This window comes from Pezoporus occidentalis, unplaced genomic scaffold, assembly GCF_034315485.1.
Source record: "Pezoporus occidentalis ecotype Australia unplaced genomic scaffold, CSIRO_AGI_Poc_V1 ctg64, whole genome shotgun sequence".
Lineage (NCBI taxonomy): Eukaryota > Metazoa > Chordata > Aves > Psittaciformes > Psittacidae > Pezoporus > Pezoporus occidentalis.
In genome coordinates, this window is record NW_026915987.1 from 2,283,416 (window position 1) to 2,306,944 (window position 23,529).

Genomic DNA, 23,529 nt, shown 5'->3' on the forward strand with positions numbered 1-23,529 from the left:
ACAACACAGGGAGATAGCTACTGGTAGACTGGAACATACTTGACTGCACTCACCCGCTTACATGGATGGGTATATGGGATATGCTAAGGCATGGAACGTGCTCAAGCTTGATCCTCAAGCAAGCTCCAAGCTTAGCCAAAGTGCTGATAAACAACATGGAGGCATGTGAGGATTTAATAACAGGCTCAGACTCAAAGTGACAGTGTAAATCTATGCTCTTTGTAGCTTCATCCCTTCTGGCTATGTGTTTTTCTACATTTCCCACAATGGAGGCAAGCAAGTACCTCTAATGTCACATGTTGGAACCGGCTTGGCTGAGTCAGTGGTATGAGAGACCTGCTGGGGATGAGCGCAGAGCCAAGGGTCGTCTTGTTCTTAAATCATTAAGAAATGCTTTCCAATTAATCTGCCTCTGCACATGCAGTGGTTCAGGCTTGGATGGCTCTGGGGGGCTCAGAGGGTGAGTCACATACTTATTACTTGTTTTCTTTGTAGATGCTCTTTCACTGAGCCCTCCTGAGAAGGTGGCAGCTCTCCGTCACCTCTGACAGGGCTTGTTCATGCTCCTGTTGATGGCAAAGGAACTTCTGCAACCGGCTTCAATGGGGTGGGAAAACTTACTCTGTGTGCTTTCAAACATTTCTTCAGCTTTGTGACTTTATCATCTCTAGCGAGTTCAGAAAGGTTTCTGGGCTTGAGACCAACTTTGTATCAAGTGAAGAAGTCATCATTATCTAAACCAGGCCTTGGTCCTTCCCCAGCATGTATCTGCCAACAAATGCCTTCCATGGATTCCAAGAACATGCAACAGATGCCATTAGAAGTTTAGAGCCATACAATGTACATGACATTGAGACCAGTGAAGGATATGGTATCTTAGAGCCAAAGGAAGCCAAGGCTGGTTTAGATACACACAAACTGTCTCCTGTGTGGAGAAAGCATTAACTTACAGCCTGTCTAGCAAATACTGAAGAACAGGGATGTTTTCATGATGTGTGTCTAATGCATTGTCCCTCGAGTAGATGAACTAAAGATGCTTTAGTAAAAAGAGAAAACTCTGGAATGGAAAAATGGCCAAAAAGCCATAGATTAAGCTAGATATGCATGATGTAAAAACCAAAACTGAGAGTTCCTGCCTTTTTGAGTAAGTTGAGGGTTGGACTTGAATGTCAGGATCTCCTATACAATTCCGGTTCCACGAGTCAGAATTATCTGGAATTGCTGGAAGCTATGGGTGAAGTGCTGATGAGGAGCATGTATCCTTCCAGGGAGGGAAATGGGCTCAGAGCGGACAGTGAGTGCAGAAAACATGCAGCTCAGCATTTCCTTCAGCCTCTGTTAGGACTGGAAACACATCATCTGAACTGGTGCATGTAGACAGTGAAGGATTTTCCCTTCCACTCTGCAATGTCCACCATTAGCAATTCTGATCTTTAGAGAATTTTTTAAATGAAATTATTTTCCATGTAAATGTAACTGATGGACTCATGTTGGTGATCTGTAACTGGGAATTCAGCATGGAGTTATTGAGAGGTTGTATTTGAATCTCACCTCCTGCCCACAATCTACTTGAAATAAATAAGAGCATCAGAGGGATTTTTTTAAATTAACTGTTAATCCAAAAATGTACATTGATAAAAATCTTACAAACATCCAATGTTAGTGTTTAAGTTTCCATAAAGTTGACATTGGATAATCCAGGCTTAATCTATAGTGGTTTAAGAGCAGGCCTTTAAACTGTGCAAATTCCCATCCAAAGACAATAATATAGTGCCTACCCTTTACATCACAGTAAGACAAGAAATCCTAAAGAAACAAAACGCTAAACCACATCTTTTTTTTCTCTGTTTTAAAGGACTGATCAACAGGCCAAGGAGAAGTGGAACAGCTTCACATCCACCAGCAGCTCAGAGACAAGGCAGAGCAGAGAGCTTCAGACTCATTCTTGACTGGAACATCTCCAGACCTTAGGGCTGGTTATGCAAGGAGGTATTTGTGTGCATGCTTCAATGAAGCATGTTAGAAAACATGACATTGCCTACTTTGGTCCTGTAATTCCTTCTGATGCCGTAACTCTGAAAGGAAATTAGGAACTAATTTAGCAATGTTAGGTCTGAGTTTTAGAAAGAAAAATGTAACTGCTGGATTAAATTGCTGCTTTACAGGCTAAAGTTACAAGGATCTGGGATACTGGTGTTGAGGGACTTGGCTTCAATCCTCTGCCATGAGCATGGTGGTTTTATGGACACCGTGCAAACTTTACAATAAGAGACTGGCTTGGAAGCCGAAATGGAAGAGGGCAACTACTAAGTCTACAGCACAGCTTCCCACAGTAATCCCGGCTTTACTTGGAGGTCTTCCATGAGAAAGCAAAATGTGGTGAGATCACATCCCAAGCTGAACTGATAGAGAAGAGGGAATCCTTCCACAGCTGGACACTGATCTATACGTATAAATATGTGAAATCACAGCTTCCATTAAAGCCTATCCATCACCAGAGTCTTGGCATGTGATAACTCAGCCTGAGTGATTCATAGAAATGACCCTGTTTTCAACATCAAGGGAGAATTTGCAAGATCTCAGCTTGGCAACTGGCAACACCAAGAGTTTAATGGAGAGATGGAAATCATGTACCAAGCAGAAAAAAATGTGGGGGAGGATGTGTGCACAAAACAGCTTGGGAGTTTAGGAAAATATCCAGCCTCCCACTAAGTTGCTATGGGGTAATTAATAAAACGTCTCATTCTCTCCAGCTTTTCTTCCAACCTTTTTCCTCTCCAGGGGCATGAGCTATCATCAAAGAACATTGTTATTTGGCTTAGTAGGTTAATAATGATGGATGGTTTCAAAGGAGCAGGTTTGGAACCCATCTCACCTCCCACTATCATGAATTAATCACAGCACAGCTGGCCAAAGTGTAGGTGGAAAGGAACATCAGGCTGCTTTGGTCTGATGGTGTTACCTGGCACACCAGTATACATTGCAACTTAGTAGAATAACAGTGGACATACTGGGAGCAGATGACATATAATCATCAGCCTCTATTTTATATCCCCTTATTGTTTTCTCCAAGCTGATAGATCACCTGCCAGTGTGCTCACACCATCAGACTCCAGCTGGCAGGCTATTCAGTTTGATGCACATCAAGAAAGACTGGAAGATCACTTGGAAGAAGTCCCAAGAAAAGCAAGAGGAATGATCAGAGCTCTAGAGAATGTGACCTGTGATGAAAGACTGAAAAGACTTGATCTATTTAAGCTTGGAGAAGAGAAGGCAAAGGAAAGACATGATAACAGTGCTCAAGTATGTGGAAGGTAATTGAAAAAAGGAAGGGAATAAAACATTTGCCATGATGGTAAAGACAAGTCACAAGTTTAAAGAGTAGCTGAGGACGCTTTGATGGAACTCTAGGGAATGCACAGGAATGTTGAAGCCCCTGAATAACCTGTGTAAGGAACCTGTGGATTTGCCAAGGTTGCAGGTTTCTGGGAGCAGGCAGGTCGGTGCTATCTGTAGACAGCAGTTCACGCACAGCAGATCCAGCCTTGGGCATGGGGCTGGCTACGTGATTTCTTCAGGTGCCTTTGAGACTTTTAGGACACAGAAGAAATACACCCATCAACAAGAGTTAATGTGGACAAAACGATTGAAGTCTGAGGGATGGCGATACCCAGAATATCTTAATAAAAAGATATATTGTAATGGAGCCTGCAACTTAACCATCAGAAGACTTAAAAGCATGTAAAGGGTTACTTGTGGGATGATTAGAGACTGGGGCTAAGGGGAAATTAATGTTCCACTCATTCATTTTGGAAATATTCTCATTAGTAGTTGCCCCATTTATAGTTAGAGGAAAACAGAACATTGAAATTCCTGGCAGCGGAACACTTCCCTAGTTGCAGATAAATATTGATATTGGCTTCAAGTCAGTTTACAAAAAGAAATGAAAAGAAGACAACAGCTCCAGTGATGCCTGTCAGGCTTTGAAGCATCTTCTGAGAAACTGCTTGGTGAGTATCATTGTGCCGGACACTGAGTCAAAACTATTCACTATGAATAGTCTGATGAGAGGAATTCAGGAGGAAGACCCTGTGGAGCCAGGCTGCTCCTGCTGGCAGTCATCAACCCCTCAGCAACTGCATCTGTACAGGATGTACTGGTTCACCAGGGCTGCACTCCATGAGTGCTTCCACTTTCCAGGATTGAAGCCTGTGCTTTGGTTGGGCATTTGGTGGGGACTGAGAGTAAAACTATGGGGCCAAACCCAGGGGATGCCTAAAGGGATCATCACCTATATTGTAAATACCTTCCTGCAGCTCCTCTGCGGGCATGCTCCAGATCCAGTCATGCAGCATCCATGTACTAACACACCATCTCTGGGAGCTTCATGGTGTGAAATGGTATGGAGAGACCTGGAAAGAGATACCACATTATTGTAGGTTATTCTCTTTCATTTGTGCTTAGACATCTGTGCTTTGGCTTAGATGGGTTTGGATTTTCCACTGCAGTTATATGGGAGGTAAGGATGCGCTGAGCCTGAATAAGCAGTTTTACATGGATCTGTGATCTTTTTCATCCCCTTCCTCACTCATAACCTAGTTAGCAGCTCTTCAAGAGTCACTTTCTTCCTGCAAGCTGTGTAGTGTATAACCCTTCCAGCACATAATGTTCCTTCCTCTCCCTGGGGGAAAATAAATTTAAAACAATAATAATAATGGTAATAGTAATAATACAATTCTTATGCTCTGTGACTTTGCCTCCCAAAGCTGCCCAATTTCTCCCTCTTTCCTACTGCTGGGTCTTCCTTTCACTCAAGTGGTGAGAATTCTCCCCTGAACCCTAACCTTCAAGCCCACAACAGTCTTATTTCTCCAAGATAAGAAGCCAGCAGATCCTATGCACTCTCAAGGGCAAACAAGCCATAGTCCTCAGCAGAAGGCAGTGGGTCTCCTAAACTCAGCAGCTGCCGGACTGGGGATGTACGGGCTGCCCCACACCACCAGCCAGCCTTTCACAGGAGACGGGTGCACCTTCAAAGGTCTGATCCACCACAGAACTGAAATACACAGAAATTTAAGCATCAGTTAGCTTTAAACCAAGGAAGAGGCCATGAAAGTGCCTTTCAGCCAAAGGGGACAAAGAAGTATTCATCCTAAGGGGATGATTTACTGAGTATTCTTCAACACTGACACTTCATTTATCGTTCAGGAATATCTGGTACCTTTCATTTGTAAGTTATAGGAAACAGCTACAAGGGAAATAGAAATAAAGGAAAATAGAAGTCATTCTCAAACTAGTTGCAGACTAATCCCAAATCCTCAGTCAGTGATGTCTCATAGAAGTTTGACTATTCAGCTTGGCTCCTTTTTTCTGGTGGGGAAGTTCCAGAGCTCCTGGCAGAGTCAGATAGCAGCAAATACTAGAACAAGGCCCATTTGCCAAAGGTGCTGCATGCAGCTTTGCTAGGGACTTGCTAGAACAGCTTGGAAAAGTCAATTGCCACCCCGTACCTCAGTTTCCCCATTAGCTTTATGGCAATAAAGACACACAACTGCCTCTGTAAACCAGCATGCATTGACCTGACATATTCTGCCAAAACCAGTGGGAGTCAGGACCTTTCAGAGGGTCCATCAGCACCACCTGACATGTAGATATCTTTCCTAACCTTCCAGCCACCAATACACACATCATAAAATCATAGAATCAACTAGGCTGGAAAAAACCTTTAAGATCATCAAGTCCAGCCACTGGTCCTGATCTGCTTCAGGACATTAATACTCAGGATTTTCCATTCATTACCATTATAAGGGTAGGACAACAACCTCATTAGCCCGAAAAGTCATTATGTGAACAGGAAACTACCTCAGACCTTCTGGCTAATCTGAACTGCCTTCTTCTGGGTTTAGTGTCCCAACAGGATGTGTGGAGGAGAAGACACAGTTGGAAACACAGAGCAAGACAGCACACAGGGGAGATGGGGTCGTCAGGAGACAAGGGGTTTGCTTTCCTGCTCCATGATGTGACCTCAGGCAAGTCACTTAACCTCTGCCTCCACTCCCACTCTTTGGTTGCATAGCTATGGGACAGCTCTGCATAGTGTGGGCAGCCACAGAGCATGCTTGGTGATGCTGAGATCAAGGGGGAATCACTACATTACCTACTCCAACATTTCGTGTGGGCCTGGCCGTTACATTTCACCTAATTATTCTGAACCAAATAATTTCTCTTTCAGAAAGGCTTTGTGTGAAAACATCCAGCAACAGAGAATTTCTCACTCTGGTTTATTCAGCTTCAGAGCTATCTGCTGCTTCTCACTTTGCCGGGTAACCGAGGAGCTCAGCATGGCCCAGTGCTTGGTTTTTCCCCCAGGAATGTGCTTACCTATTTGCTTCACCTCTCAGGATTTTCTTTTACCCATTAAACTTATTTAATCAATCCATGATCCTGTTCTAAAGCATTTTCTCAGCCTTCATGTAACTTCTGTACCTTCTTTTGCCCAGAGAACCTGTGGCAGTGTTCAAGGCCAGGTTGGACACAGGGGCTTGGAGCAAGCTGCTCTAGTGGAAGGGGTCCCTGCCCATGGCAGGGGGTTGGAACTGGATGAGCTTTAAGGTCCCTTCCAACTCAAACCAGCCTGGGACTCTCTGATTCCTTTACAAGTTTTCACTCTTCCTACAGCACCGGAATGGTAAGTCACAGTAGAACAGTTTTGCAGATGTGATGGCACAAGACATCAGTGAGCCTTGTGAGGAGAAATAATGTAATTTTTACTTTATTACATCAGCTGATGGAGATGGAAGGAAAATATTTCATGTACATGCTTTGTCTTTGGTTTTCAAGGTCCAGACCAGTGCCACTCAGAGGAACTGAATCAACCTTTTAGTCCTACTGTTGCTCCACTTCTGCATAATGAACACTGTCACCTTCCTTTGTCTCACTGGGAGATACACCAGCAGGCACCCTGGTTGGCTCATCTCTGACTCTCACTTTCTGCCAGTCACCACTGATACAACCAAAGTCAAGGGCATAGTGGCTTGGTTGACATGTAAATAGATCATAATAACTAAATGATGGGAGAAAGGTGCTTTGAAAACACCGCCTGCTTTTCAAAGGGAAAAGTTTGTCTTGGCAGAAAAGGGAGATTTGTGTGAAAGGTTTTAAAGAGCGTGCTGAAGGGTTTTGACAGCTGTTTTTTTGCCTGAAAGGTTGTATGAAATTCTTCTATCCATTGCTGTCATCTCATCTGTGTTTGTTGAACTCTTCTGGAGCTCCCTGATACGCATTTTAATCTGTCGTGTCCAATATCCCCTGATGTTATCCTTTGAACATTATTTTGCTCCTTCTGATTCAGCCCTTGGACTTGTCTTGCAGCTGAGGCTAAAGCTGTTTGTGCCTTGCACATGACAAGCTGCTGTGCAGTGCAGAGCAAGTCCCAAGGATTGGTTTGACATGTCCAAACAAACAGTGAAGCAAACAGTGATACTAGGAGCATGCACACAGGAGAGGGGGCATTCATCAGCCCTCTGTACTTTCCTCCTTCACCATACTGCAGAATAAGGGGTATTTGCTTCAGGAGAACAAAGAACTAAGGAGTTCTTCCACTTGATTAATATTTTGGGTCCTATTACTGTTTTTTGTTAATTCAGCCACTGTCAGGAGGATATGACCGTTGTAACTGTGCCGTTTAGGTACGTGTGGGCATCACAGCGCCATGGTCAGGAGAACAAAGCAGCCCAGAACTGTGAGCCCTAAGGATTTGGTGCAGGGACTCAGAGAACTGACGACAGCTGAAAAACCAGGAATGTCACAAGAATCATCCCAGGGGCATCCAGCACTTTGACAATCTGACTGTCAAGGTTCTGGGGGAAGAGTTTTTCTTATAGAGAATGTAAAAGGGACAGAAATAAGGGTGGATTTGGGCTTCTGTCAGTTCTATTTTGTTGTATTCTCCATCTAGGGGCAATTTTTTGATCCAACCCTGTTGATTTACCCCTACTATGAAGATGAAATGAAAGATTTTCTCTCTTTCCCTTGGTACGGATCTTCTCTGACACTTGACTTGCTGCCTGTAATTGCCACATCAATCCACGTCTGCAAATCTGACTGCTCAGAACTTTGTCCCAAGCACTGGAAAACTACTGTGGCCCGAAAAGTGGAGCTAATAGGATCCATCTGCCTTGGAGACGTTTTAAATTCCTATGATTTGCTCGTTAATTTTCTCTTATTCCACACAAACGTCAGCGGGGGGGGGAGCTGGAAAAAGGGAAACAAGAAAGGCAGGAAGGGCAGCGGCCAGTGGACGAGTGCATTTCGTGCTGCGGTCACTAGCCGGCGTGATCCCCGCAATCACTGCAACACGTCCTGGTCCCAGGTCTTTCTCAGGGGTAGGCTGGGAAATGAGGAATGTTTCTCAAGAGGAGTAACAAAAAGGAGAACCCTGATGGATGAGTTGGGTCTGAAGAGAAGACCAGAGGTGCTATCAACAGGTTAGGTGGACTATTATTATCCTTAAAAGGCTCTGAATGAGCAGAGCAACCAGCACCAGTTCAGTCCCAGCCACAAAGCCATGCACTAAGACATAGACACAGGAACCATTTTCAAGTAATCCAGCAAAGAGGTGAGCCAGGGAGACAGCACAAGCTGGTGTCTTCCTCATCCCCCTGTAGCAGTGCTTACTTTCCTGCCTGCCCTACCAAAGGGCAATAACTGCCCTGCAAGAGTGTGGACACATAGTGGTGGCACAGCACAACCCAATGCTGTGGAGGTCTGTTTAGGTACTTAAAGTGTTTGATGCCTTTTTGTTTAGAGAAACTATATACATCCAGCCCACAGGATCATCACAGAATCCCAGCCTGGTTTGTGCTGGAAGGGACCCCAAAGCTCATCCAGCTCCAGCTCCAGCCCCTGCCACGGGCAGGGACACCTTCCACTAGAGCAGCTTGCTCCAAGCCCCTGTGTCCAACCTGGCCTTGAGCACTGCCAGGGATGGGGCAGCCACAGCTTCTCTGGGCACCCTGTGCCAGCGCCTCAGCACCCTCACAGGGAAGAGCTTCTGCCTAAGAGCTCAGCTCAGTCTCCCCTCTGGCAGGTTAAAGCCATTCCCCTTGGCCTGTCCCTACAGGCCCTTGTCACATTCCGCTCTCCAGCTTTCTTGTTGGTCCCCTTCAGGTATTGGAAGACTGTTACAAGGTGTCCCCTGATCCTTCCCTAAACATGGTTTATAGTGAGAGTCACTTGTGCCTGCACCAGCACCTCCCTGCCGGAGCTGCAGGCAGAGGATGCTCAGCAGCTCCCAGCTGCATCTAGCACAGAGAATCACAAGATTTTAAGAGAGGTTTTTCAGGCTTGTTTCAGACAGACTTACGTTCTGCCTGTGCTGCAAGAAGGATGCAGACTCTCTCTAAATGAAACTATCAGTTCACCCACCCTGACCTACTGTACATGTGTCATGCAGCGTATCACCATTGCCAGGTACACATTGGATGTGCCTTTGTCTTTTCTCCAGTCTGAGCTGCTGCCCACAGCTGCTGCCTCCCCAAGGGCTGTTTGAAACCAGGAACTGGAGAAAAGCTGAACTACCCAAACCTGAGCCTTTCCTGGAGTTGTGGCTGCTTCCTGAGGGCATCACTCAGTTTCATAAAACCTTTACTAGCACAAAGGAGAACAAGACATAGAAGGAAAATAGCACCCGGAAGAAATCAGTTCTTTGTGTTCTTGTCATATAAGGGAATTATTCATCCATTTCCAAAAGGCGCTGGGCAGCTCTGATAACCATGATCAACACACTAATAATTAACAAGGAACACTTCTCTCTCCAGGTGAACATGTGGTAACCCTGTTACCAGAAACCCAGCAGCAAGTCACACAAAAGAAATCATACGATCATCCACTTACTAGCACTTCTTATATATCCCAGTATTTTTCTAACGTAAGTCAACTTGATGAACACAAACATACTCTTCTTCACCCTGAAGATGAATACTGAAATCTTCATTTTGCCCATAGGAAACAGAGGAATAACCAATCCAAGGGCTCAGACACACCAAGAACTTGCTGTGTTGGCTGATTTGCATGCTCAGTGAAAGGTAAAACCCACAAAGGTTTCCTCAGCTCGCTCTCACATTGCAGCATACAGAGGCCAGTCACCGTCCTGTAACTTGCTCTCTTGCAAGGCACCTGAGTTTCCACGGAAATCAATCACAGCAAAGCACTGAAATACCATCTGAGAGTTTAATAAGGCCACCTAAAAAGTGACTTGAACAGGCTTCCCAAGCACCACAACCAGTGAAAGATCCTCCTTCATTTGCAAGCTCTGAAGCTTTTACAATAGCATCTAGAAAAGAAAGATAATCTGAGGTTGTTTGTGTGATTTTAGGTTACTACACGTGATAAATTAAGTGCAGATTATAAACTACAGTGTTTGTGTGAGATTATAATTAAAAGAGATTACTAAAAAGAGGAAAATAGCGTTTGTTATTTCAGACTTTCCTCTGGCTTTAATTTATTTTGGTTTTAAATGTCATTTTCTTCAGTATTTCATTGTTAATTTTGTTTATTTCCAATGTTACAACTTCCATCGGCACCAAAGCCAAGCTGGACCACACAGAGTGCATTTCTGCAAGCTTCATATGAACTGGTCTGCCTCCAGTTCTGAAATCCAAAAGGCTGAGGAATTCTCCTCATATCCCTGCTACTGATTTTTAGTAACCTCACCATGACGCAGGTGTGAACTAAGAAGGTATTTGATGTAACCAGGTTTATGAGGCCGTGATTAGTAAGCCAGGTGATGTTGTAGGACCCAGGAATGCTTCCGGGCTCCCAGGTCTAGGTGTAAATACAGGCAAAGCTCCAACTCTGTGCCAGGACCAAGTCTCGACCCTGCTCAGCTCTTCCTGCAGTTCAGTTTCCAGGCAAAGAAACACAAGCCCATGAGCTAGAAATGCTCTGGCCTAAGCCTGAACAGGCTCCTGAGGAGGACCAGAAATGCAGTTTATTGCAGGGCACCAAACAGATGCAGCCCTACAGTGACATAATCAAGATATAAGTGACATTAACACCATTTCCTTGGGTCTGTGTTTCAACACTTCCTCTTCCATCTGAAACAGTGCACAAAAGGCAGTGCATTAGCACCAGGGTTGAAACCCAAGGGAGATGCAAGGGCAGGCTGGCCAGACACAAATCAGCACATGCTCACAGCTCTAGAGTGGCACCAGCTTGTGCTTCCCTGCAGTTACAGAAGATACAGGCCGAGGAAGACAACGTGAGTCAGATACTGCTCTCATGTCATTCCTCACCCAAATGATCAGGGATCTCTGTGCAGGTGCTGGTTTGGTGCGCAACAGGAATTTGAGCTCTCATGTCATTGGTGGCTCTGATGTATGTGTGGAAAGAGAGGAGCTCTTGCTTGGTACCCTCTGCCTGAAGAACTACCTGCTTGCTAGGGCAGAAAAAGCCAAACCTTTCCCACCTTGTTTTACAGCAATCTCTTGCTCAGGGGTCTCATATATTTTCTACGATAGGTACTGAAAACATTTTGGCTCTATGCACTTTAGTAGCCAATGTGGTTTTAATCCTGTGTGAGGGGGAAGGGACTTAATTTTTGACAAGCGTTGTTAATAATGAGTCATTTTCTAGCACAGACAGTCTCCTGAGGTTTAACCTATAGCTTTTCTTTCACCCCGCTTAGGTCTTCCCACACACAAAGTAATTTGGCTCTGTAGAGGCCCTGTCATGGTTATTTATGTATTCTAGACCTCTATTTGTTCCCCATCTCTCTCTCATCACAGCTTGGTTCTGAATGGGAGTATCTCCAGGCAGAAAACAAAACACTTCAAAGAAAAGACACCATTATCTTCCTCCTCCTCCTGTGCGAGCTCCCTGGTGGACTTGGTAAAACCCACACAGCTCTTGGCAATTCCTTCTGTGTCAGTAGGAATGTAAAATCCCACTGAGTTCATATTTACTACATCTTTGTGACATGAAAGCACTTGCATTTCAGGGTTATATTTTCTCTTTGCATTTCTATTCCTCTGTTTGTGGGCAGAGAACTCGGGCTTAGAGAATGATCTGAAACCTGTGTGATCTGTAGCCACTTTCTGATGGTGCACGTTCATACCCTACATCCCACAGCCACGTACAAACATCTCGGGCAGTTTGGTGCTCTCACAAGCAGCATTCCCAGCAGATAGATCACTGCCCTAATACCCAAGGCAAACTGATGTACTCTTCTCCCATTCCACACACACCTCAGGTCTTTATTATTTAAGGTTTCATGTCAAAACAAAGGCTGCGTTAGGCACTTTGGATGGGTACAGTGCCTAAAACAACAGAGCTGCAATTTCTGATGGGATTTAGGTGTTACTACAATAGAAATGATAAATAGCAATTGTAACAGAGACATTTATAGAAATATATATCCAGATATATATACTTTACTCCCTCTAGCATTATTTATTCGCTATGATGGGGCAGTGAACTCAGCAATGAAAAACACAATCATACATGCCTTGTATTTTGCCAAAAATACCAAAGTGCAATGAGTTCCTTTGTGTATCTGCACTACTGCTCCTGACTGAATTAAATCACTTGACTGATACCTCCTCACCAGTTTTTACAGGCCACGCAAGTGCTTTTGCTCTCCAGGTAGCACTTGGATTTTAAGAGTTGGAAGACTCCGGTCATGCTTCCGACATTAGGCACTGACTGCCCATCTGCGGTTAGGTGCCTGTGGGTTGAGGCAATGTAATTCCTTCTGGTTTTGAATTAAGTATCTGTGACTGCTGCAGGCAAGCAGAGAGCTGAAGAACAAACAAGCCTCACCTAGACCATATACCATGGTTCCTGCTTATCTGCATTACATGACAGAATGGCCATGGTCCCCATGAAGCTGGGGGAGGACTACACTGCACTGGGGATAGCTCATGGCTCAGAAATGGCTGTAGCTTTGAGCAGGCTCTCCCCTGCTGACTAGTGTTTGAAGCCCGCAGTGAAAATAGATGCAGGTCAGTGAGCCAGCTGCTTGAATCCATTTAACCAGTTATAGGGATGCCCATGTGTAGCCGCTTCACCTTTCAGACTTTCCCTGTTAAAAATGCAGAACTTGGCCTCTTCAGTAGTGGTGGTGTAGATGTAACTGTGAAGATGATATATTTCTGTACTTCACACTGCCCTTTAGCAACAGAAGACACCATGCAGTGTGGGTACCTCTTATGCTTTGGAAGTCCGGGTCAAAAGGACAGCGCAACCCCATTTTGGACCTGAGGTTTTCTTTTGAAGCTTTGTTACAACCCTTCAGCCTCAGGAAAGGATGCATAGCCTGGGCTATGGATGCCTGTGCTCAAAATTCTCCTTGGCTGCTCTTCTAGTATCCTTTGTACAAGGGCTGAACTCACTCCTGCATCATGTTGAGTGCCTCCTCAGAGGTGCTGATGGCTCCCTTTTTTCACTGTCTGCAGTGGGAGGAAAACAGCGCAGCCAAATGTTTATGGTGCCGTAAAACCCAACAACAGTAATGAGGTGGTGACACGAGCAATGCAATATCTGCACAGCTCCCAAGCTGTGCTGCCCTTCAGCTGATCCATCATCACTGCCTCTCTGACAAGGCACTCTCCCAGCCCTCTGGAAGGAAATCCTCGACAATCATTTTATGAACAAGGAAGCGCAAGTACCAGCTTGGAGATGAAGGTGCTAATTGTGGCACATCAGCAGCCAGGAGAAACAATTCCTCTAGGATCTCACACATTAATCTCCTGTGGCTGCTGGTCTGAGCAAAAGGCATTCCCTTAGCGGTGCTGACAGCTGCTAATAAGACAGCAAAATACCCTGCAAGCATGGCCATGAATGCTGCCAGCCAGGAAGCTGGGGGTTCACATCACTGGCAGATCTCAGCTCCAACATTTCCTTGTTGGATAAGGAAGAGGGGATATAGTGGAGCCCCTTGAGGGCAGGAAAAGGGAATAAATAGTTTTCCATGCATGAGTTGCTCTATTGGTGAAAACAAGGCTTGGTGAAGCAGCACAGCTCGGAATGGGTCATACTTTCTGGCAACTCTGCATGCTATCTTGAGGTCTATTGCCACCAGTGTTGAAGATAAAAGGTAAGGAGTAGCTATCATTTCATGACCAGGTTGCTGACGCGAGGATATGCCTCAGCTGGGAATCTCAGTAGTGGATATTTTTAGGGGAAAGGGCTCTGCCTACTTGTGTTTACATCCTGCCCTGGCCAACTGGCATCTGAACATCACAGATCACAGAAGTGGTGCTTGGAAACGATTTCTGGAGGTTTCTAGTCCAATCTCCCATTCAGCTATTGGACTGTAGCCACTCCTCAATCAAGGCAGCCAAGGCAGAGAGCCCCTGGGGATAGCAATGGCACAGTCTCTCTGGTAACCTGCCCAGTGCTGCATGGTCTTCCTAGTGAAGAGATTTTCCTCCATACCCAGTATGGATATCCTACACAACAACCTGTGGCTGTAGCACACTTACAAAGAGGTAACGAAAGAAAGCAGATTTGGTACCTCAGCTGCACACATGGATTTACCTGAAATCAAGGACTTCAGATCCAGTTCCCAGGAACTCATCCTTGCCCCTCTGGTGTTTCCACATTCACAGCAAGGGAAAGGTAAATTAGAGACTTAACCCTGAATACTGACAAAAATCTGTGCCTTGGAGAACAGCAGCTTCCAACGGCATCCAAATTCCATGAACCTTTCCAGGGACAAACACCTCCCCTCCTCCACATCCAAGGGCCTGACTTGGTTTCTTAAACTCCTGACAATGTCTGGGTTTGTGGCAGGGCTTTTCCAAGCTCCATCAGCAAACCCAAAACCGTGGCTAATCTCTTCCTTTGCAGAACTTCCCTTTACGGATATTCTGTCATGAGGAGATGGCATGAAGTGAGGAAAAAGACCAGACTGCTATGCCAGGTGCTGGGATGCATTATGGATGCAACAGTAGTTCAGCCACAGCATGCACAAACACAGCTATACGTCTGGCCGGAATCAAAACACACTCCTAAACTGGCACCTTACCTCCATCTCCTTCTGCAAGACCCTGACTGACCTTAATACTGAGCAAGATCCCCATCCTACCTCCTCTATTGGCTCTATCCATCTATTATTTGGAGACACAAACAGGCTGTCTTGTGAATTAGAGGTTCCAAAAAGAAGAGAAACTTGTTGCATCAGGCAAATTCCTGCACTTCCCTTTTGCTAAGTTGAAGCTGGGCAAGCATCCATAGAGACCAGTAGCTAGACAGCAAAAAGAATCAGAGGAGGAAGAAAGGAACGCAGGGAAACACACAAAGTTATAAACTAAAGTTAGGAAATGGAGAGGAAAGGGTGAAGTCTGGGGAAGTGGTGAAGGGAATGGGAATAAGAGGGAAGATGAGGGGGCAAGGAGACACTCTGGGAAAAGCAGCATACAGTCTCTGCTTCGAGTTACCGTAGATTTCACTATTAGCAAAGGGAATCAATGGCTGGCCCCAAGCCTCACGCTGGCAGCCTCTGCTGTTCTGATCTCAGGACCAGCATCTGTCAGCAATTTTCAAGAGGAACCATTAGAAATCACTATGTTTAACAGTTTGTCTTGGCCCCCTGGAATTTTACCACCCCCCATCAGCTACTGCAAGAAAAGCAGGGGGTTGGAAGGAGGAGGGTGGAAGTGAAGAAGGAAGAGAAAACAAAATGGTTCTTGTAAGATTTAAAGCGTGCCTCCCCTTTTCCCCTGCTTATATGCCACATCCGCAGAGGTGATGTATAGATGGTGCTTTTGGCCTCATTCCTGCGTGCTCGAACCACACGGATGCTGGTTTAGAGGAGAGCTGGCTGGAACCTCCCTGTGAGCGGGCTCCAGGCGTCTCTGCTGGGGAGCCTTCCCGGAAGCAGAACAGACTCGGAGATTTATAGAGCTTTGCAAAGGAAATTGTTCCTGACACTCCTGACACAAGAGTGACTTCTGGGCATCTCACATATAAATCCAACAGAAAGGGAGATGTAGCATTTCCCAGAAGTGGCTCAGTCACTTGGCTACCACCAGACGATTTATTCCATCTGTTCTTCGGACCACATCCCTAAATAGTGAGCCACAAAAGGCAGCGTGGGGAGTGAGGGAAGGGAAGAGCAGTTTCTCAGGGCATTTTGGCAAGCTTGGCAGTGTGCAGTGCTCGGTGGTCACTCTGGAGGGTACACCCGACCGTCACAGCAAAAAGGGGGTTTAAATAAAGCGTCCAAAGGGCTGGTTCTGCTTGGCACCAGTAAAGCTGGTGAAACAAAACTGAATGAAAGAAAACAAATCACTGCAGTGAGGTTTGAATGTGTTTTCTACAGTGCCAGTAGCGTGAACTGAAACCGCTGTGCTGAAGGAGAGACTTACGTGGCAGCTAAAAGATGGGCAGTCACAGCGGTAAGGAACACTGTGCTGAGTGGCTTATGAGGACCAGAATCTGGTGTCTGATCCAGTTTTCTCCAAGTGTGACGTAAATCCAGCCCCAAAGCACCAAGTGTTACAAGGATTTAAAAGTACACTGAAGACTAAGTGGGATTTCAGGTCCAGATCTGAGCTTTGATGCTGCCTCACTTTCTCTGTGAGTTCAATATAAGTTGTATAATTCTAGGGGGGTGAGATCTGTTTGCGTCCATCAGGATTACGCAGTCTGAACCTCACACTTCTGTTCTGTTAGGTATACAGTGTAAATAAGAAGCATTTCCCTTCTGCACCTTCTGCTTTATACAGAATTCACCCTTTCTCTGCACTGCTGGAGCCAGCAATACCTGGAGACAGGCTGTACAGAGGATACACCAGTAAGCCTGGCCTCATGCACATCCCAAGATGCCCATTTTGTCTAGACTGGAGAGAGAAGACTTGTAGGAGTCAAGCTGAGCCTTAACAGTTGGACTTGATGATCTTAAAGGACCTTTTCAACCTGAATGGTTCTATGGTACATGTTAGCAATGGAAGAGAATCTGGGTTGTCACTTGCCATACCAGAGACCAGGGAACGGTACCTTGAGTTCCTGTTCCACGCAAGGAGTGAAATCCATTTGCTCACAGGCGTTCTGAATTTTCAGTGGTATCTTACTAGAAAATAGCTGGAGTTAAACACACAGATTTGAGAGTTTTCTCCTGGGCAAAAAAAAAGCACATCAGCAGTGTAACAATTTGATTTACTGCACAGAGTCCTACTGCAGGTTTGAGACCAGCTCTAAGACTGCTCTCTAGCATCTCTCTTGACCTCAGAAGAGGTGAACCCCTTTATCACCTTGATGGGCAGATTGAGCAAGAAGCGAAGGAAAGACTCAGGGGAGAGATGTCTCTCAGCTTGTGCTTGAAGTGACTTTAAACCCTTCCAAACAGAAATGCCAAATGAGTTTTAGAACCTTCCAAACAGAGGAGAGGTAAATGAGTTTTTCAGATCCCCTGGATCCTGGACATGTGCAAACACAATGTGACTTGCAACATTTTGTAGCCTGAATTCCAGCAACTCCATCTAACACAATGCAGTTTATAGAATGTTTTCACACCAGGGACAGGGTGACAGACGAGCAATATGGGCAGATATATTTAACAAGACTGATATTAAGTAGCCAGCATGCTCTTGGCACATTACATTTGGAGTTTAGCTGAGTTTTAGAGAAATACCTATGGTGAGTTAAACTAAGCTTGGCTACCTTTAACCTTGGACTAGATTACCACACAGAGAAGAGTGGAACCTATAGATACCAGCCAGTTTTAGGTTACTGAATAGATAACCCCCTGTTTTATACATTTGGTTCTTATTTGAAACTTTCATTGCTTGGTTCTATCTTTATTTTCCCTGTCAAATAGCTGAACAAGTTGTTTTGTAATCAACTTTTGTTTTGTTTTTCACTGAAACAAAAAGGATTCCTGGTTAATATGACATGATTCAGGACTTTAGAAAGGAACAGAGGAATGGGAGCATCTGTTTTCACATTGCCTCGATGGGACAGACTTTAATGAAGCATCTGATTAAAAATGTCTCCTCCTGCATTATATCAAGTCTCAGTGCTTTTACTGCAAGTTAAGAATGTGCACACAAGTTAACCACAGACTCGAGTCCAAAGGTGATGGAGCTGTCAATAAAGTAAGTAGAACATTCTAGATTAGCTGCAAAGGAGATGGATCACGGAAACTAAAGAAGACTGTGGCAGCTTGGCTAATGTCTAGGAACACTTTAGATCCAAATGTATTTGGAGGTTTACCAGGGAAGCTATCTAGTACAAAATAGTCTCAAAATCAGAGCCAACAACTTTTAAATTCATTTTTCCATGTTTAATTTGCCATTAACTGCCTCACTTGACTGATGATGCCCTTTTAATACTCCTGTGGGTATCTCTGACATCCCAGGTTCTTCCAACTGCTCCAGTTAGAATGGTTTAAGTTACCTTTGAGAATCCATCAGCCTATTTGGACACATGGAAAATCCAAGAATTAAAAAGTAAATAATAAAACAAAAATCTTGAATTTTCCAACATCATTTTGTCTCCTCAAAAATCTTTGAAAACATTTGGAAAAGATCTGTATAAACAGTGAACTTGTTTTTCTACACCAAATCCCTCTACCTGCTACAGTCTGCTCACTGCTTGTCCTTGAACCAGAGCCTCAGCCATCATGAACCATGCACTAAGGAAGTCAAGTAAAGCAACACTGCTTCACACCAGGCAAAGTCTTGGTCCACCATGTCCCTGCTGTCCAAACTTGTAGTTCAAATTGTTTCTACATCATAAATGCCTTCTTTGTCAGAAGGATGCGATACCTGAAGCGTTTACCATGCATAAACCTCTCTCTCCCTTTGGAGCTGTAAATGTTTGATACCTTCCAGCAACTCATCTCTGCAATCAGCTCAGAAGAGAACATTTTTGGATAATGCTGTCATATTTCCTAAAGCAAAACAAGTCATTCAGAGCAGCAGATAAATTAATTCATGGTGGAAGTTTAAGTATGTCTTGATTGCAACACAGCAACACGTAGCAGTGCGAAGCCAGGGATTACGTGACTACATCCAGCGCTCCTTTCTGGGAATAACCAAACCGTTTCTTTGGGATTTCTTTAACTTTCCTTTCTCAGAACCACTTACTGAACATTTTATTATGAAGCAGATATTTCTCTGATTCTGTGAGTTTGTAACAGAGACCTTACAGAACAGAAACAACCCAAAGTCAGCAGATGGAAGATGTGCTTTCACATACGCGCCTGGCCACTGACAGGAGGCCAGGAAAAGCAGGTGTATCTCTTTTCATGAGTGTTCAAGTAAACTCTAACCATGCTCCGGAACAAAAGAGTGCTCCACATGGCTACAGTCACTGCCTGCAGAGTATCATGAGCTGAGGTTTGACCTCCCTGTAGCACTAAGACCAAACATTTATTTGAGTTTATGGGAATTAAGCTCCAGAGTATCACCAGAAATCAGGGATGTTGGTATAAGTCTAATGTAGTATTTCTATCCTATTTAAACTTCTATGAATTCCTGGCTGTATAAGGTAATCTGTTTACTCTTTGCTTCATATGGGGTGCACTGCTAAAGGTTTCAAAGAGTTTCCATCTTCTAACCCCAGCGATAAGTGAACTGAAGTGGAAAGATCCTCTCTTTAAATGGAGGTTGCTAACGTGGTCACAAATATAAGCATCTCTAAGAAAACATTTAGAGCTCTAGCTTCAAACTTGGGTCTGAACTGAATGAACTGGGAGTGCAGAGAGGTCCTGGCCAAAGTCAACCAAGACAAGAGGGAGGGAAGGAATGTAAGAGAGTCTGGAAAAGTTTAGTTATATGGAGCTTAGAGTCCAGAAAGTTCTGGAAAGGCAAAGACTGGGATCCTTTATACACTAGAGGGATGATAGCTAAATCTTCAGCTTTATCCTTTAAACCCTTTTGCCCATTTCATGACAAACATTAGCACTAAACAAGTCTAAATGAACCACCTTATTTTGGAGCTACCCTGAAGAGCATGTCACACCCCAGCACCCAGACTTTGAGTTACTCTATTTCTGAGAACTGCCCACCATACTTTGGGCCACAGTGGCACAGAGGAAGAGGAGGGACACTGCCTTGTCAGCACCCTCACCTCTGAGACGTTGCCAGCACCTACACACAGCATTTCTTGGAAGCAGAGAATGCCACAGCACAACTGCATGTCCCCAAGACTGTCATTAAAGAAACCCACCAGCATCCTGCTGGCAGCTGAGAACACAAATGGAAAATCACAGGCTTTAATTTGATTGAGAGTGTTTTGATGAAACATGGAAACCAACTGATTTCTGCAGAGGTGGAAGCTAAAGATAGACCTGACCAAACTGACGAGATCAGCAGCATGCTGGGTTAGACAGCCTGGCAGTGTGGAGGATGATGGGGAAAGCTCCTGCCAAAGAGAGAAAGCAGTTGGTATAGGAGCTCCCAGTCACTTCAGATCTACCTCTCTCGGAAGTCCCACACTCCATAAGCCTCTAAGAAGAACATTCGGTGAAATGTTTTGCTCTTTGGCACTGAAGGATCTCATAACAGCACCATTTCCAGACAAACTGGCTTGAAAGCCATGGTCCTTGTGAAAGGGGGTTTCAGCAGCAACTCCTTCCCAAGGACAAAGTGGAAGAGGGCAGTGGAAAAAGTTGCCTATAGAAGGACTAAAATAGGCTGAAATAGTAACAGTCTTACTGTAAAAGAGCATGGAAAGGAAAATCTGCAAGTCAATGAGAGAATTCACACGTATAAATAGAAAAAGGCAGATGTTAATGAGTCATTGCTAGCTCAGAGAAATAAACCATTTGCCTTTTCTTGGAGTCACTGGTACATCCTGCAGCAGCAGAGGCGACCCCTTGACATGAGCCATTTTTAACAATTCATTACTCATGCAGTCTTCCAGCTGTTCAAAAGCTCCTTGAAGGAGTCAAAAACATGACATCATCTCTTGCCCATGCTGTTCCCTACCTGAAACACCACTGGTTGCTGGGGGGATTAGCTCTTGTGTGTGAACAGGAAGAAACAGAGTCTGGAAGAGAGCTTACAAGCAGACAAGGATAACCCTGCTTGTAGGAGGGTGCTCTGGCACTGTAGCTCTTTATGCTCAATACTGACCCTACAGCATTCATCAGTCATCAGCATTTTTCTTTTTGCAAGGCAAGAAAAACCTCAAGAAAGGTGTGAGGTTATTGTCAGCTCTGCTGTGAAATACCAGCTCCTCATATCCTGCTGTAGTTCTCAATACAGCTATGAAAAATGTGTTTCACAGTGGTATGTCAACAGGCATCCAGAGGTGATCTGGGGTCCAGATGTGAAGCTAAAAGGATGATATAACAGGGGAGGAGAGAAGCACAGGGACATAACATGAAACTTCCTGAAGTGCTTACCAGCTTCCAGGCATGGTGGTCTGGCCCAGCAATTTGGTGCTAAGCCTTTAATCTATAGACTGAAGTTTTGCATCTGTAAAGTGTTTTTGGGGGCTTTATTATTCAGGATGATTTCAGGCTGCAGGATAAGTAACGTATAGCATATGGAGCATAGAACACACTGTACATCGTGCTGAATAAACAGGCATTCAAAGAATGCAGCTAGGAGAAGTAACTTCTTGAAATGTTATTTTTAGACTGTATTTCCAGGCCAGCTTCCATTGGCTCCACTCCCTGATTTTTTGCTCTGGTTATCACAGGCTATCTCAAGGTTTCTGTCTGCCAGATTGCTGCGTGAGCGTTCCCCTCAATCGCTTGCTATAAAGGACAGTCAGTCCTAGGGCATCTTTGGACTACAACCGTGGACTTAACCTCAAACCAATGTAATTTTCTTTCTAGTGATTTCTTTCCTACCCTGCAATCATGCTCAGCTTCCTTTCCAGGACCATGATGCAGTGATGTCAGCAAGAGGAGCAATTTCTGATTCACAAGGGCAGGCAGCAGCAGTGCTACCTACTGGCTCTCACACTGCCATCAGCCCTGACTGTAGGAAAGGGGCACTAAGAATTCAGTCAGGATCAGGACTGAATCCTGAAAACAGATGTCCAATTTAGGCCCATCTCCATCCCAGAAGTCACTGCAATAGGGAGTTAGGGTAGGAGATGGAATTGTTCAGTTACTGATTTAATGTTAGAATACAGATGTATGAAAGAGAGAGAAAAGATGGCTTGTTGCTAACACATGAGTTGGATGCATGCTTTGGAAAGGAGAGGGCTTCAGTCTCCAGGCTTGCTGAAGTGAGGCATTTCTGGCATGAATCGATCAATGTTGCTTTGTACAGTGAAGCAGTAACAGTTCCTTTCAGTCATACAGTGAAGTCTGCTAGTACAGAAGGAATACTGGGAGAAAGAAAAGGTGACTTTGAAAAGTCAAATGGGGAGGCTTGTAGAATGAAATTTATTGTTTCTTACACACTTTCAACTGTCTCGCCATCCAACTCACACAGATATTGTTGTCACACACATTACCCAAATGACCTCTAAATGAAGGGGTGATAATGTATTCTTATATTCCCCAACTTGAAACCCAGTTCTAAATTTAGGAATACTGTTATCTGCCTAGCGAGGAGGATCAACGTCACTTGTGGGACACCTTGGACAAAGATGCTGTTTGGACACTTACGGAATGCAGTGTTACAGTTGCTATTTCAGAAAAAGGTGTATGTAAGGTTAGGTAGAAATCTATGGGGAAGACCTGGATCCCCTGTGAAAGACTCTGGAAGAAGAAACATGAGACAGAAGTTGGGCAAAATAGATTCTTTCCATCCCAAAACTGCAGCCAGACTAGTTCTGGAACTTACACTGTATGAACAATTTAACCCAGAGAAAAGGGTCTTCTCCCAAGAGACTCTTTCCAAAAGAGAAAGTGAATTGGTTTTGGATGTTAGCACGTAGTTACTCCCTCCTACAACTGACAAACATCAGCTCAGACTTGTAATTGCTTTCAAACTTGAGCCAGCTGCCATGGGGAAGAGGTTGGAAGACCATAAATATTGGCTGACAAAATAATGGAATGGATTCAGGCTCCTACGCAAAGGAACATGTTGGGTAAGACCTCCCTGTGCCTTGGTTCTGACTAGCAATGAGTTCTATTGTGATTATTCAAGCTATTCACATCCTTGAGTCCTGAAGAGGTTTGTGTTCAGAGGTACTGAATACAGAAGAGGTTGAAATCTTGCAAATAATCAAAGACAAACATCTCCCAGTGTGCCTGAGGAATCAGACACATTTGCCCAGTCAGCTTGCTCAGCATGTATAGACTTGGCCTTTGTAGACTCTACAGCTGTTTGAACATGGGCATTCACCGTATTCAGCAGGAGAGAGAAACTCAGTTAAGACCAAGTCTCGCTGTGAATCAAATAGCTGCATTTAAACGTCTAACAACTTGAACATGAAACAAACAACAGAACAAAAGAGAGACAAAAAAGAAAGGGTAAAGGCAGGAATGAAGGACAAATGAAACTGAGATTCTCCCAGAGGTACAAAGGATAGGAGCTTTAGTTAGGTCTTCATCCTAAGTCTGGCCTACCTCTGCTCTCATGAAGTACAATTTTGCATGGAAAGATGGAGATGACA